Genomic DNA, 16,647 nt, shown 5'->3' on the forward strand with positions numbered 1-16,647 from the left:
CTTCTCTAGCTAGAGCACATCCCTTAGCCTGTCCTTACCCATTCTCATCCTTCCCGATCTCCCCCGACTGCCTGCCCAGCCTTTGGTCCCTTGCTCGGCACCGGAAATCTGCCCTTTGGGGATGAGCTTTCTGGGAAGCGCAGAGCGCTGCAGTGGGTTGGGAGGGGTCGGGGTGGGCGACTGCCTCGACTGATATTTTTCTTTTCCCTCCTTTCTGAATTCCTCTGTCTGCTCTGGGAATGATTGTGTACACACACACACACACACACACACACACACACACACACACCCCTCAGATCTGCTTAGCATGTTTTTTTCTCTATCCTTTTTCTCTTAGATACCAAGAAATCTTACCATATACACCCACACACCCCTTTTCGCCGTTTCTCCTTGCTTACTATATTTAAATTTTGAGCTGGAGAAAGAAATCTTGATTTATTTCTCTCTCCCTATCCCAGGAAGGGTTTAAGGCAGTTTGCAAAAAAATGTCTTCAATACAATAAGATGAAATAAAACAAAAATGAAACAGGAGTTTGTAACTAAAGGGAAAGCAGAGGGAAACAGATAAGATAAAGTCTGGAACGATATTTGTACAGCATAAGCCTGTCTCCAGAGAGGGGAATCTCCTTACTTGTTAGTAGAACTTAAATGAGGCAGATTCTTGGCACATCCGGTGAGGGCGAAGAAATAGGGGTGTAGTATATGTGACTGTAACAGTCTCCTAGTTGCAGCTTGCAAACCCTTCCCACTCCCCCACCTCACCATTGAAGCTCCCCTGGTAAGCAAAAAGCTGGATTATCCATTTAAATAGCCTTTACCCAGCCCCCAACCCAGTTCCCTTTCTGGCTGTAGATGCTGCCTGCTTTTTGGAAAGGAAAAAAAAAGCCATCAATTTTCTGGCAAGTAGGCTTAGGTTTTGCAAAACGAAAGCGAACTATATTATAATGTTTATTTTTGTTTTAAAATCCTGCCTAGTAACATCATACAAGATGCTGGAAATGAGATTCTAAAGAGTGGATTCAGCATCTTATTTTGTATTGCTTGCTCATCATCAAAGAGCGGTACTCAGGCATGCCAGCTGCGATTCATGACACAGCCAGGATGATTTAATTTATGGGAGTGCTTTGAGCATAGGATGAAATCACCAAAGTGTGCAGGAAAGCATGTGTTTCTGACACCCTCTTAAACCAATTAATAACACTCAAGTGCGGCTGAGAGAATTGAAAGGTGTGCAGTGTTTGTTGGTTTTCCTTATCAGCCTTTAGTACCTGAAAGTGATAACAACATGGTGTGGGTGAGACTGGTGTTAGACATGCTAAACTTAAGGAAATTGGAGATAGAGTGATTGTCTTCATTACAGGAGGAATTTTATAAATAACTATGAAACAGAAGTCTTGGAGAGTGTTGAGAGGTTCCATGGTTTGCAATATATTTTTATTTCAATTTATCTTTCAGGAATATAAGCTAAGTGGGTTTTGACTACAACACTATACATATGTTGTGATGAGGGCTATGAATAACTGCAGTATTATGAACCCTTTGGATCTAATATGCAGTTTTAAATATTTGATTTTCTGATCCTTATGAGGGATATTTTTAAAAGGATGATCAAGAAACTAGCAGTCTATCTTATTTACCGATTAGATTAATTGACATAAAGAAACCATTATCCAATAGGTCAAACTAGAACCTGAAAAACAACATATGTCTCTTGTTTTTTCCTCAAAAACTTCAACCCCCTGTCCAGTGGCAAATGAGATCAATTCAGTTGATTGCTATTTGACTTACTGGAATATGGCTTCAAATAATGAAACAGTGTATTAACAAGTGAAGTTGAACTGCCCCTCTGAATATGTTATGATCCCTACACTGAACTTGTCTTCTTGTTCTTCTCATTTCAACCTTTGTTCCCCTCCTGTCCTTCTCATTCAACTAGTCATCTTTTTGAAAGCATTAAATGGGATCATTTCTGCTTAAAATCCTCCAATCTGCTTACAATCTCTCTCACATGAGATGCCCAGATCCTAAAAATAAAATGGCCTAGAGTGTTCTAGAACCATTGTAGCCCTCTTTTTCTCACCTTCTACAGTGCTTTCCTCCATTCATTCCAATGTAGCCACACTCGATTCATGTGTCTTAAGTTTGCCAAAAGGTTCAGGTGCCTAGAATTCTGGAACTTCACATTCTTCAGGTTTTTCTCAAATATCACTGTAACTGAGAAGGCTTTCCTGACCAGGAATGGTATTCTGCACACCCTTCTGACCTTACCCTGATTACTCTGTCCTCCGTGGCACTTGACCTCAGCCCTTCTTATCATCCTGTCTCCCTCTGCCTGGCATGGACTTTGTTCACTGCTGTTAAGAACACTTGGTATGCATACACTTCATTTTTCGCTGGATGAAAGAATATGGTGGCACCAATAAACACTTTTACTTTCTGAGTATTTGCTGAATATTTAACTCCTGTAAAATTTCTTATTGAAGTTTATCAAAAATTTATAAAAATAAACAAATATTTGTAGTAAAGGTGATAAAGTATGTAAATTTTGGGTGTTTAATTTTACCTAATTTCAATGTTTATCTTATGCTAGCTATAGAGAATTAATTGACACTGATACTTGAGCCCTCATACTATTTGCTATCATGAAGATTCTTTACCCAATTGTACTTTTTATCCTCTTATTATCAAGAGAGGTATTAACATATTATTAACTAGTAACAGCTTTAAATAGCTGTCCTCGAATTTGAGTTTATTCTTTGCCTGTGGATGCTTCTGATTCTTTGGACATGTCATGTGAAAACTATAGGATTTTTCTCAGGCAAAGCTTAGAGGAACTTAGAAAACTAAAACACATTCAGTGACTGGAATTTGAGTGAGTGTATATGTTCATAGGAGAGAAATTGACCATCCCCTTGGTTAGTGTTCTGTGGACTTCATTATTCTAAAAACTTATGTCTATTTGTATGGATGAGAAATGAGAAAGTGAGTTAAAAATTTTGAATGAGATTTTAGAGTACGTTTTAATTTTTTATTAACTTGTAAAACATTGTTTTCAGAGAATAGTGAGAATAAAGAAATATTGAGACTGGGATCTTTATAATCATTTGTTTGTTTCAGTGTATCTTGTGGCTTTGATTTCTTCATCTGTACCAGTATTTGCTAGAAATAAGTAAGTGAGGAGCTAGAGAAGAATTAATTTAGGGTCTGGTGGTAGTTGAGACAACCATGTCATATTCACTGTGATGGTCCATTAGGTGGGAGGCATGCTGGGAGTAGGGGTGAGGGGAGGTAGAGAAAATAATGAGCTGCATTTAAAATTCTCCATGTGAAGCACAGGACACAGGGGATCTCCACAGATCTTTAGGAATGCCTTTTGCATACAAAGAATCTTGGTAAGTATATTCGTATGGTATAAAATTTTTTGATTGTGTATTTCAGTAATGTATATTTTTAAACTTTACATATAGAACACAAAAAGAATAGCATCATAAAAGACTACACCTGTCACTCAGCTTTAACAGTGATTAAAATTTTGCCATATTATTGCTACATCCCTGCCTATTTCTACTACATGATTTTTTTAAGGTAAAATATATTAGAAATGTATACTTTAACTACATAATTTCAAAAAATGACTATACACAGGTAACCATCACTCCATTAAGATATAGAACATTTACATCACCTCGAAGTTCCCACAAGTCTCCTTACCAGGCAGTCTCTGCTTCTTTCCTGATGTTCTGATTGTTCTCATCATAGATTAACTTTGCACTTTCCAGAACTTCAAAAAAATGGAATCAGATGGCATATTATCCTTTATGTGCAGCTTCTCTTGGCGCAGCATGATTTCCATGGATTTCATTCACTAGAGCACATTCAGTAGTTTCTTTTTACTGCCAGGTAGTATTCCATCCTATGAATCACCATAGTTCAGCCTATTGCTTCCTTTGTTATGGGTGTTTGGGTTGTTTCCAGTCTTAGCTATTGTGAGTGAAGCTGCTGTATTCTTACATAGATCTGTATGTGGACATATTTTTGTATCTCATGGATAAAAGCATAGGAATTGGTCAAGTGGTATACTTTTGAAGTTTAAAAAGATTTCCCCCCATATTCCATGTAGTTGGGACCTCTGTTACTTAATAAAATGATTAATTAAAAATAATGAAGTTTAATATAGAAGAGTAATGATACAATTTTAAAAATTCAAATTAACTTTAAAATTAATGTTTCATATTAATATTAATATAGAATATTGCTATATAGTTTTAAAAGTAACTTGAATTAAACTTTTAAAATTTATTTAAAAACTTTTTATTGTTTACATTTAAGGTATGTAATAAGATGTCTTGATATATATCAGGAGATAATTACTACAGTCAACAAATTAGCATATCCTCTTTACCACATAGTCAGCCTTTTCTTTATTTCTCAAGTGATAAGAGAAGCAAAAGTCTACTCTGCAAATTTTCAGTGTATAATATAATATTATAATGCTCTTCCTCCTATTTTGCATCTTTGGACCTACTCCTGCTACATCTTGCCATTTTCTTCTGCCCCTGATAACTCTTCTTTTATTCCCTATTTAAATCTCCCACCAATGGAAACATTTGTTTACTTTTTTTCTATTTAAGGAACTTGAAAATCAATAGGAAAAATGGGATTAGAATTGACTGTTCTATTTAAAAGTACTCATGCTGTGAAGGCCATATTCCCAGATGGGGTAATTATGATTTCTTTCCAGGATTTTAACAACAAAAGGGAGCAATTTTTTGGTGTTGATTACAGGTTGAAAAAAAACATGCCATTGGGTTGAATTTGAGTCCAGTTTATTTTAGTGGTGGTTTTATAATGTTCTTAATATGACTGAACAGAAACTGTACCAAATATTTTTCTGAAACAAAACTCTTTCCCCCAAGTATATAAATATTGAACTTGATTTCCTTTCAAAGTTCTGTCTGACAAGGTTAGCTGCAATGTTGTAGTCATTCATTTACTTGGCTTAGTATAATGTTTCTTAATTTCCTTTTTTCCAAATTGCTTTAGCTGGGACATCAGTGCTGTATTTTCCATCTGTAATTGGGAAAAAGTGTGTTTTAGAATACTTACCTGGAAATCTAAAGCTATGAGAGCTATGTGTTTATGTGTGGTAGATAAAGGTAAACTTAAGAGAAAAGCTTCTGTTTGCCCTGAAGATTCTGTTTGGAGATGCCTTTTTAATTGAACTTTTGTGTAAGCACAGTCCACATGTCTGAGACATACCAGGTTTCTGTGCCTTTTCTTTTTCTTTTTTTTTTTTTAATGAATGTCCATATCATAATCACTAGGTTGCCTTCTTAAATACTTTTTGTTGATGTCTGTGACTATAAAGGCCAGTTCACTTGGGCATAAAATGAGTGAGTGATTCTGAGTGCCATTTCATGTAGGGCAGTGGATTTGAAGGAAATGGCAATCGCTTTCCATCATTGCTAACATGTCAAATACGCCTCGATGACCTAATGAGCCAAGACTGTATTGTGCCTCAGTAATGTATCATGATTCTTGAAACCTTGAGTGTGTAGCATCCAAGTTCTCTATATTAAGGTTTTGTCTTGCACAGAAAATAAGACTTAAAATTAACTTCATTTATAAGTAATTTCTATTTAATGTGCTTCTCTTCTCAAGCAGGTTTCTATATCACATCTTTAGGGAATAATTTAACATGTAAATAAACATTTTTAATTATTGTACTTAGTTGAGCTTTCTACTTCTTCAGTAAAGAAATGATACTTATAAATTATGTATTTATATATGTATGTGTGTGTATATATATCTATATAAAATATATATGTGTGTGTATATATATATATATATATATATTTTTTTTTTTTTTTTATCTTTTTTGTGTGTGGGGATGATGCTTGAGATTGAACCCAGGGCCTTGTGCATGCTAGGAAAGCACTCAACCAACTGAGCCATATCCCCAGCTCCCCTTATAAATGATATATTTTTAATTCACTGGCTGGCTCTGCTGTTTTTAGAACACTTACCTGGTTAGGCCAATTAAAATTCATATTTGTGGACTCAAATGCTTGTGGGGTTTAGAAGGTGACCATCTGACCGTGGAAGCTGATAATCATGTCCCTCACACTGCCAGCCTCCTGGCTTACATCTGAGTTAAGTGATCCAGGGATGTTATAGAATTCCATATCTTTTGGTTTTCCTAAAATGTTTTCCCCATCTACCTACTCCTCTGCTTTTTAAAAATAGGAATGTGACAGAAACAGAAACAGATGGTTTGATAGAAGATTTATTTTTCCTAATGTGTTAATTATAACCAGAAGATGAATAGAGACTACAGAGGTCCTGGATGTTGTGACTCACTGGATTCTGTGACCCACAGGCCTGCTCCCCTGTGTTTGGGGAGAGGATAGAAATTAAGATGTCACAATGTGGCTCAGAATAGTTAAGTAGATTATGTTTCCTCAAAAACTTACACATATGATAGATACTGTTCTTTCACATTTGTGCTAGTGGGGTTTGTTTATAAATGTCTGAGTCGAGACAAGTTTACCAAAAGAACATCCATTTATTGTAAAAATGAAACAGAGGGAGACCATTCTTTTTGTGTAAGGAAAAGATGTCAACAAGAACAATGAGTATAGTAGAATTTATTTAACTATTTAAGTAAAATAAACTACGCATGGTTCAGTGACAAGAGCATGTTGTGAAACAGATTATGGTTAATTAAATTTGTGTACGTGAAGCTAAAATCTGTCACCTTATTTATATTTCAACAAGCTGATATTTTAAAAATATTTACATTGAAAGATAAATAGCCTCATGTCATCATGTAAGTACTTCTCAAGGTTTATTTTATAATATATTTGCGCTATTAGGTTCTAGAGGTCTACCAGAAATGTTATGATTTGTATGTCCCCAAATTTAAATCTGCCTTTATATTAAGTTTAACAGTCATTATAATGATGAGAAAAATATTTTATAGTAATGTATGAAATAACAAATCTGATCTTCTAATGCTGCTTACAATGAAGTAATGCCTAAATGATAAAATATGTAATCATTTTAAACAAAAGTGTTTATTTTGCAGGTTCTGCTAGGCTCTATGCTTTATGATAAGCCTTCTTGAACTCGCTCTAGGAACTAGAATGAGATGGAGATGACCTTCTCCTAAGTACTTTTCTCTGGTCATGTTTGAACAGTGTGTGATGAAAGCCACCACACATCCTTCAAAGAAATTGTGGTGTTGCCTGGCAGTTACTAAGACTGATAGAATTTAATTAAGGGTAAATTGATGATTTCCTTCATATCAAATATGGTAGAGAGTGAGCTTTTTCATAATCTCAAACTTTCATTACTGCCGAATTCAAGTTTGTGAACCAAAAGAATGGGTCTTTTAAAATTGCTTCTGTATCATATTTCAAACGGGGAAAAAGTCTTGTGATTCAATAGAGCTTGGCAAATACAGGAAGTCAAGATGTGGAAAGTGAAGAATTTTGGTGGCCATAAAGAAGAGATAATATGAATCACTGTGACAAGTAAAGAGAGGCGGTCAGTTACCTCGAGTCTGCAAAGGTGAAAAATACTCTTAAGTGGGGAATCTTGTTTCTTTCCTAGATGTGTAAGGACCTCCCTATTCCTTATACCTAATAATGTAGAGTTTCTAGGGAGCCTGTGGAAAGGGGGAGAGGGTTCATAAGAATCCTGAAATTAATTATACAATCTTAAGTTGTCTAGTGTTCAGGAGTCTATGAGATTTTCAGAGGAATTCCTGACTCCTAAAAGGTCAAGAAAACCTCCATGGCTAATTAGGTCTTTGTAACTGGACTCGTAGGAAAAGAGCAAAGGTAACATTCAGACTCAAACTACACTTAGCTGGGAGTAGTGGCACGTGCCTGTAATCCCAGCAACTCAAGAGGCTGAGGCAGGAGGATCACAAGTTCAAAACCAACCTCTACAACTTAGCAAGGCCCTAAGCAACTTAGCAAGGTCCTGTCTCAAAATAAAAAGTAAAAAGGACTGGGAATGTGGCTCAGTGGTTAAGCACCCCTGGGTTCAGTCCCTGGTACCAAAAATCAAAACCCAAACAAACAAACAAAAAAAACCAATTTGATTCAAATAGCATTTTTGTGTTTTGTTAGTATGTGAGGTTTTTCTATTATTGTGCAGATGGGATGGGTAAAATCCGCTGTTTAACCAGCTCAACCTGAAGTGAAGTAGGGTGTAGTATCTAGGGCAGTACCTAACCTTTCAACTTTGGTTTTCCCATTCCATTTGCATAGTGGCCACCAATATGTAATAACTATCTTTTAATAAAGCACATGACTTTGAATTACTTTATATTCATATTTCATTATGTAATAAACCAGTGGGATAGCTTACACCTGAAAAAACCCTGTGTGGAGAGTTCCCTGGCAATCAACCCAGAAATTGTGCATCTTGCTCTTGGCTACTTCACTGAAGGATAGGGTCCCTGAGATTAAGCTAATGATTTTAATATGAGCTCTGATGGCTTTCCCAGTTTAGGCCTGTTGATAAGTCTCAAGCAAGGTAGGCCTACCTTGGTTGTAATTCCCAAAGAAGACATATGTAAAAACCCAAGCCTTTCCCCACCTGCTGAAACAAATAATAAACTTTGGTCATCAAACAATTTGGGGGTCAAAAAAGTAATTTCAGCTTACAATGATTAAAGTCTGTAGTGTAATTTGCTGTTTTTGTTGCCAACACCATTCCAGCCTTTGGAGTTGATATCTTTAAACTTTGCAAAGCCCATATTAGTTTTTTGATTCACACATCTCTTGGCTTCAGTGGTAACTGATTACGTTTGGAAAAGCTAGATGCTCTGAGGAATGAATAGCAGAGTGAAGGATTTCCTTGTTTTGAGGAGTAGCTTGCTCTATCTTGAAGAATCTTTCATTTGAAAATTGAAATAGAAAAATTTGTATTTCCGCACACTGTGATATTTCAAAGGTAAATAATAGTGCTTTGAGACTCAGAAAACTACAGATTCAGAGAACAGCATGGGGCAAAGGTAAAATAGATTTTGGTACCCTGAAAACTCCAAGATCTATTGTGGCCGTTATGCTTCCTGTATGTAAGGGCCGGTTCTAGGATCAGAGATCAATACAGGGCCTATGTATTGGGGGACATCATGAGTCCAGTAGCTTAGAAAGAGGTTTGACAAGTCAGGTGAAAATATGTTGGCTCACTTTACTCCTTTTCCTTCCCCATCCATGTAATATAAACTCTGTAACCCCCAAATAATTTGCTACCCAATAATATTATTGAAAAGTCATACATAGATATAATATATAATATATATACTATAAGATGTTTGACATTATAATATATGAGCCATTAAAACATATTTATATTCTAAAACATGAAAGTAGAAAAAATATCTTTTTCCATTTAACATTTTCTGACTGTTTCCCTCTCACAAGGTGATCTCTTTCACTCCAGTTGCTTTAAATACTATCTATGTGCTAAGGTTTCTTAGAGCTCATTGTGTGGCTATATCACAGGGATCTCAATTTCATCATGTCTAAAATGAACTCTTGATTTCCCACCACATCATATAGAATAAGTATTTCCTTCTTTATTGTTATTTCAGTGACATGCATCACTGGCCAATGAAGGAGAGTTGGGGGTGCTGTTCTTGCCACTGTCTCTACTTTTCCTCTACCCATCTAAGGAGCCCAGTAGTCTATCCCTCAATATTCCTCACCTGTTGACTTTTCTTAATCATCACTGCTTCTACAGATTGATGTGTTAACTGGTCCTGTATGTATGTTTCATTTTAACATTAAAAATATTAAATTCATTTATATTTTATACAGTGGAAATACTGATACAAACAGCAGTGTACTCTCTCGTGTCTGTTTTGGATACTCTCACATCCATACTCTCCAGGAAAGTATTGGATTTATTTCCCAACCTATCTTCCTTTCAAAGTGATTATTTTTAAATACAAAAGTCTCTACTCTTTGTCAGGCATTATGCATGGTACCAAATATATAGAAATAAAATGTATTATCACCACTTGCAGAGAACAGTGAGGACAGATGATAATAGAGTATGATAAGTATATTAGAAGGGTGTATAGGTTACTGTGCAAACAAGTTTTAGGGACAGTAATTTAGCCTTGGTTTCCTAAAAGAAAGCATACTTAGTGAGTTTCAAAAATAGCTCAGTGGTAGAATGCTTGCCTGGTATGTGAGAGGCCCTGGGTTTAATCTCTACCACCACACAAAGAAACAAACAAACAAACAAAAAAAAAACAATAATAGAAATAATGAAGTTATCATACTCACTTTAAGCTATATATATTGATGAATGTATTTTTGTGAGTACAACCAATATTTGCTCTTACTACTTGGAGTACTCTGCATGCAATTTCTTCATTTAAAACAACATTCCCTGAAATTCTGTAAATCTCGTGGGCTGGGAGGACTGAGGCATGGAACAGGTGGCCTAATGGGGAACATATGGGCCAACTGTGGCTGCTCTCCCTTGGGCTCTGGCCCCATGTTCTCAGGGTACATGTGTGTGGCATGTGTCTTTTTAGGCTTTCAGAGCTAAGTGGGAGATGACACCTCATAGCCACCAATAAGAGAGTGAACTGTATTTATTTATGTGGACGAGGCAATTTATAAGTATATTTAATGAATGGCACTGTCGTTACAGATCTGCTCTCCCATGAGGCCTTCTCTGTGTCCATTGTGTCTCTAGTTGTCCGGAATCATCACTGGGTCTTTCTTCTCCCCACATTTTAAGTATCTATTCAGGGAGATTTTAGTGTCTCTTCCTGCTATTTTATTTTCATGACTACTTTCCCTGTCCAGGCTCCCTCTCCAAATGTTTGGACTCGTATAGTAATCTATTGGTCTCCACATTTTTTTTTCTTCCAACTTAAACCATAACCTTTCTGCATGCATCTTCCTGAAACACTGCTTTCTGTTTCTAAAAATGTGATTTATGATATAATTTTTTTTCATTTTGTTGTCATTAAAACTTGAAGTCTCTATTGGGTTTCTACCTACCTCCACCTGTTTCTAATGAGTATTTTGAAATCTACTGAAAAATTGAAATAGAGTGAAATAGTGGTGACCCATATATTCTCCACCAAGATGCAATTGTTAAAATTGTGTCATTTGCTTTATTTTTATTACTATTTCTCACACACGCTATTATGAAACCAACTGAAACTGAAACTTAGTGTTTTGTAATATATATAAAATATATATATGTATATATGTGTATATATATGCATATATATATACAGTATATGTGTGTGTGTGTCAGTATGTGTATGTATATATGTATGTGTGTGTAATTTTTTTTTCATTCTTAAAAGCTTCAGCATGCCTCTTAAGATCTGGGTATCTTTAAAAAAAGGCACAACAATTACCTAAAACTTTTAAGTGAACTTTAAAAATCAATGAGTAAAAGATATAGAACTTCAAGTAAATTGATTAATGAATTAATCCTATAGACTAACTGTATGTGGTAAATTCTTAAGGTTCACTTTCACAGACTCGTTGTATTTGTGCAAATAACATTTAAATTATATGCCTATGAGGTTGTAGTTGAGACTAACTATAGTATAAAGGTAGTATTTTAACTACATTACTGTCTGCCAGGGCTCCAATTTATCTTGTTCTTTGGTCATTTTGGGCCAATCTAGGGTCATTTCCCCTTGGTCGAGTCTGCTGTATTTTATGGTGGTATGTGCAGAACTTTCTATCCAGTCCTTCTCTTTCCTATTCTTCTGCTTATGCCATGCTTACTCTTCCATTTTTGATGAAGGAAGTGGCCCCACTCCCCACCAGGTGGAGAGAGCCATGAAAACAGAAAGGGTGAAGCTCAACAGAAGTGGAGCTCCTCACTCCAGTCCTTTCCAAGATCAGGCTGGACAGTTGTCATCAGCATGGTTTGCTTGTCCAGCCCTTCCTGGTATTCCATGAGTTGATAAATTTACATTTTTATTTTTTTGCTTCATCAAATTACTATTGGATTTCCATAACTATCAAAGCAAAATTCTTAATTAGCTCTCTATGTTATTTCCCATGGAAGGTCTAACTCCAAGGAAATTTTAAATCTTTGACACTTTTTCTCCTGCCTGCACTGTTCTATGTCTTTCTTAGCCCTAACTTCAGCAGAAACTGGCTTAGCTTTTCCCAGGAAGCTTTTCTGGTCTGTGATTTTCTTTCTCTCACTGGCTCACATATACCCTCTATTTGATTAGTCAGTACTCAATAATATATTTTCAAAATTGGTTTCTAATTGTTTTTGGTATGTTTATTTTGACTCTCTTGAGTTTCTGCAGTCCTTCACCGCATAGATGTATTTATTCACAGTTATATATCCCAGAATATCTAACACTTAGTGCAAAATATGTTTAAATGGGATCATATATGTCATCTTGTTAAGAGTCAGGACCATGAGCTGTATCTCTGTGGTCTTCTGATATATCTTCATACATCTCTCAGTGCTAGACACATCCTAACGACTTCAGGATTTTAAAATATGTTCTCAGATTTATGAGTTCAGGGCAAATGTTAATGATATTAAAATGAGTTAGAAGGAGGTGAACCGTACCAGAAGATGCTTTGAGATTGAGCGTTATCAGTTAACCTGATGTTAAATCAATCAGCCCTGATATTAGTATACTGAAGTACAATTCTTAAACCTGGAACACTTTTCAGAGTAATTTTCTTCCAGTGTTCTATATTTTTGTTTCCATTTCTACCTTTATTTTTTCTCTCTTATTAGCACTTAGTTTTCTCACTTTTCAGTTCATGAGGATAACCTCATGCCTTCTCACTCCTGCCCCCCCTCCTTTTTCTCACTTTCATTTTGTCCTCACTCTGCAGTACTAATTTAAATGTCCTTAGGTGTCTCTCTTCCAAACAGGATTTTTTTTTTTTTTTTTTGTCCTTAAAATTCTCCTCAAGGGCCTCTGGCTTATAAAAACACATTTCTAAATCTCATTGCCAGCAAGTACATTTAGCTAATTAGTCATCAATAATTATCAAATTATTCTTTGCTACAGAAACCCCAACAACTGACAGTCATTCAGTAATTTTTTTGGCACTTAAAAAAATGAGGTGGTTAACTAAATATTAGTTTGTGGTTACAAGATTGGACAGGAAAGAAGGAAGTGAGTGAATCTGAGACTTGCAGAAAGGCCAGCGTGTCTGCCTAGAAGTGAGGTGAGAGGGTGCTGGGCTGGGAGGCAGGGCTTGGGTATGGTCAGGCAGAACATCAGGTTCTCTGATCTCAGAGGGGACTCTGTGGTTGACATTACTAGCAGAAAACTCATTCTAGGGCTTTGTGGTTAGGTAACCAGAGCATGGGCTTTGGTGTTAAGACATCTACAGTTCAAAATCTGTTCAAAATCTATTCTTGGAAAACTATTTGAACTTCTCAGAGATGGGGTTAATCACACGTACACACAAAACTGCCATATTAGAAATGATGTATGTAAAATACCTAGAACTCACTGGGTACAAATCAATCAATTACTGAAGACAATTTTTGGTAAATTAAATACTTCAGAAATATGAACATTTTATCTTATTGATTTATACTCTATGATATTATTTTAGTAAGGGTTGAATATATAGGGAAAGTAATTTCTTATAGTAAGAATATGTGGAATAAAATTACTGTTTTTCTTTGAAAACAACCAAGAAACCATGTGATCTCTGAAACATCCCCTAGACCAAGCGAGAAAGAAAAATATTTATTCGAAAACCCAAATTAGTGAAATATACATCTGTGAGCTTCATTTTTTCACTGTTACATTGGTTCCTTTTGTAAAGAGAGGATAAATTGGCTTTTTAAAAAGGCAGAATCCAAGTAATAGTTGTTGTTATTATTTTTCTGTTCATAAATTCTTCATTTGAACTAGCATATTCTTAGCATACAAGAAAGGCTGGCTGTGGTCCTTTGGAAAAGGTTTTATTGAAAAGAGAGTGTTTCTTCTTTATGGAAAAAACCTGAATAGTTCTCTTTTGTCTTTGTTAGCCTTGGCATTGTGTTGGATAGTATCATATATCCATTAAAATGGTGTGTTTTGGAACAGTCTCTTGAGAAAGGAATTCTGCTGCAAAGCAGTTAGAATCTTTTTATTTTGAATGCTTACCTCAAAGGAGTTGTAAATTATGTTTCCAGTATTGCAGTTCCTACTCCACAGAAGAGAAGGGCATTAATATCCTAATGGAGGCAGCTGATTGATTAATATATTGATTGGATCTAGAAGATTGTGTTCTGTGAAATCCAAGGTTGATTGCACCCAGTTAAAAATTTTTCAAATGTTGTCAATATTCACAAGTAAAAGAACATTTTTTTCATTAAAATTAGAAACTATACTTTAAGAGAAAACTGCTCAGAATTTACTTGCCTTTCATTCTGTATCTACAAGGAGAAAGTCATGAATCATAAAGGCCAAATAGGATTCACCAGAAGTTACTAAAAATTCCTAGTTGTGATATGGGTTTATGTCCAAATTAAAGCAATAAATCAGATGAAGGTTTGAAAGTTGGTGGGACAAAAATAATTGGGAGCATTATTTAGGAATTACTTTTAGTCCACTTTGAATATAGCTGAGAACAAAGGGATTCATCCATGTTAAACTGACCTTTTTTGCCCTGTGCTTCCACCCAGTGCTTGGCAAATAGCAAGAATATACTATCAACCCTGCACTGGGGTTGGGCTGATAGCAGTAGCTTTCTGGGTGGCTAGATTGATGGATAAACTTTTACTTCTTGATCAGTTAGATGGAATTGGTTGATAAGGATGGCAAAGCTCAATAAGGCAGCTGTGTCTAAATTGAAGGCCTGATAAATAAAAGATTTGAACCCTGTCACTCAGTTTTCTGTTATTCCCTCAGGCTTTGTCATCAGAGAAAGAATTAGAAAAATTTTACTTTGGTAATTTCTTGAAGTCTATGAGGTCGAATAATTGCACATTAAATATGATAGAACAAACTGTTCAAATGGAAATGATCAAAGCAGAGAAACGGACCTGTAGTACAACACTCAAATTCAACACAGAAAATGCAAGCGAATATTTACTAAACTCTGAATTCTGGCTTTTTGAAAGGAGTTTGATGAGTATGTTTTTTTGTTTGTTTTGTTTCTCTTTGTTTAACATTTATAGGTGGAGAGGGCATACACATAAATAAATAGAAGACAAGTTGTCATAATATGCTCTATTAGCATTTTAAAATACAGTAGGAACAAGGGGAGGAGAGACAGATTTTAAACTATTAAGGGACTGATTTACTAGCTGTTTATTGCTTATTTATCTGCCTTTTTAAATCAGCCCAGTTTTAGGACCTACACAAATGGTGATGACGGGAAAGGAATAAGGAGAATTTTTTTTTTTCTGTTTGTCTCTAAATATAAGGCTAGCTGGTAGAACTTAAGGCAGGAAATAGAAACTAAGATTTTTATTTATATTTTTATGTTTACTCACATATTCACTACGATAATGAATTCACCAACTATTATTGTTTTTATTTTAGAAAATTAATTATAAAGGACTCCAAATGAATAGAATTACAGTCTATATGTAATTGACACCTAGGTACTCAACTGCTAAGATTAATCCAATATTAGCCTTTGTTATATTTGCTTCACATTTTTTCTCCCTCATTTTTTTTTTCTTTGTTTTTTTTTTTTTTTTTTTTGCGGTACTGGGGATCGAACTCAGGGCTTTGTGCTTGCGAGGCAAGCACTCTACCAGCTGAGCTATCTCCCCAGCCCTCTCTCCCTCATTTTTAAGAAATGAAAATTAAAGATGGAATCAAGCCCCATTCTCATTCCGTTTCTATCCTTACCCAGAATTAATAACTGTCCTGAAATTGGTGTCCATCTTTTTGTGTTTAAAAAGCTGAAATAGCTATACATATACATTGTCATACTTTGGCTCTGGAATGAACCCCAAAGGGTTATATATTAAAGCTTGATCCCCATGCAGCAGTATTCAAAGGAGGGACTTTTGGGGAATGATTGGATCATGAGGGTGGATTAATCCATTGAATGTATTATTTGGGAAATTGGAGAAACTGTAGTAGATCGGTCTAGTTGGAGGAAGTAGGTCCCGGAGGTCTGACCTGAAAGGATCCATGGCCCATTGTTCCTTTTCTCTCCGTTTCCTGGCCACCATGATAGAGCAGCTTTGCTCTGTCATTCTCTTCTGTCCCGATGTACTGCCTCATCACAGGACCAGAAACAAAATTTAAATATTTTATTGATATTTCTGCATAATATTCTATTATATAAATAAGCCACTCTGATACATAGTTAAGTGTTATTTGTTTTACTATTATGCAGGGTGCTTGATCAGTATAGTAGGTATCTCCTTTTAGATGTGTATAAGAATTTATCTAAAGTTCATAAAAAGAAATGGGATTGTTGGCCTGTATGGGATATACATTTTCAGTGTTTCTATGTGTGTCCAAATGGCCTTCAGAAGTAGTGGTAAACTTTGTATTTTCTGGTTAGAGGTAAGTGTATAGTATCCCCCCCCACCCCATTATTTCTCTTCCATTTTTCTTTTCTTTGAGTTATCTTTTTTGGACTCATCTGTTTTTTCTCTTGGGTGGTTTTCTTTTTATTATTGATTTTATAGTTCTTTCTT

General features: G+C 35.5%; 1 protein-coding gene across 1 annotated transcript in view; it reads left to right on the forward strand.

Moving 5' to 3' along the window:
* The window catches only part of FAM171B (family with sequence similarity 171 member B), a 59,876-nt gene that overhangs the window by 480 nt on the left and 42,749 nt on the right, over positions 1-16,647 (forward strand). The window lies entirely within an intron of this gene.

Source organism: Sciurus vulgaris, assembly GCF_902686455.1.
Source record: "Sciurus vulgaris genome assembly, chromosome: 3".
Lineage (NCBI taxonomy): Eukaryota > Metazoa > Chordata > Mammalia > Rodentia > Sciuridae > Sciurus > Sciurus vulgaris.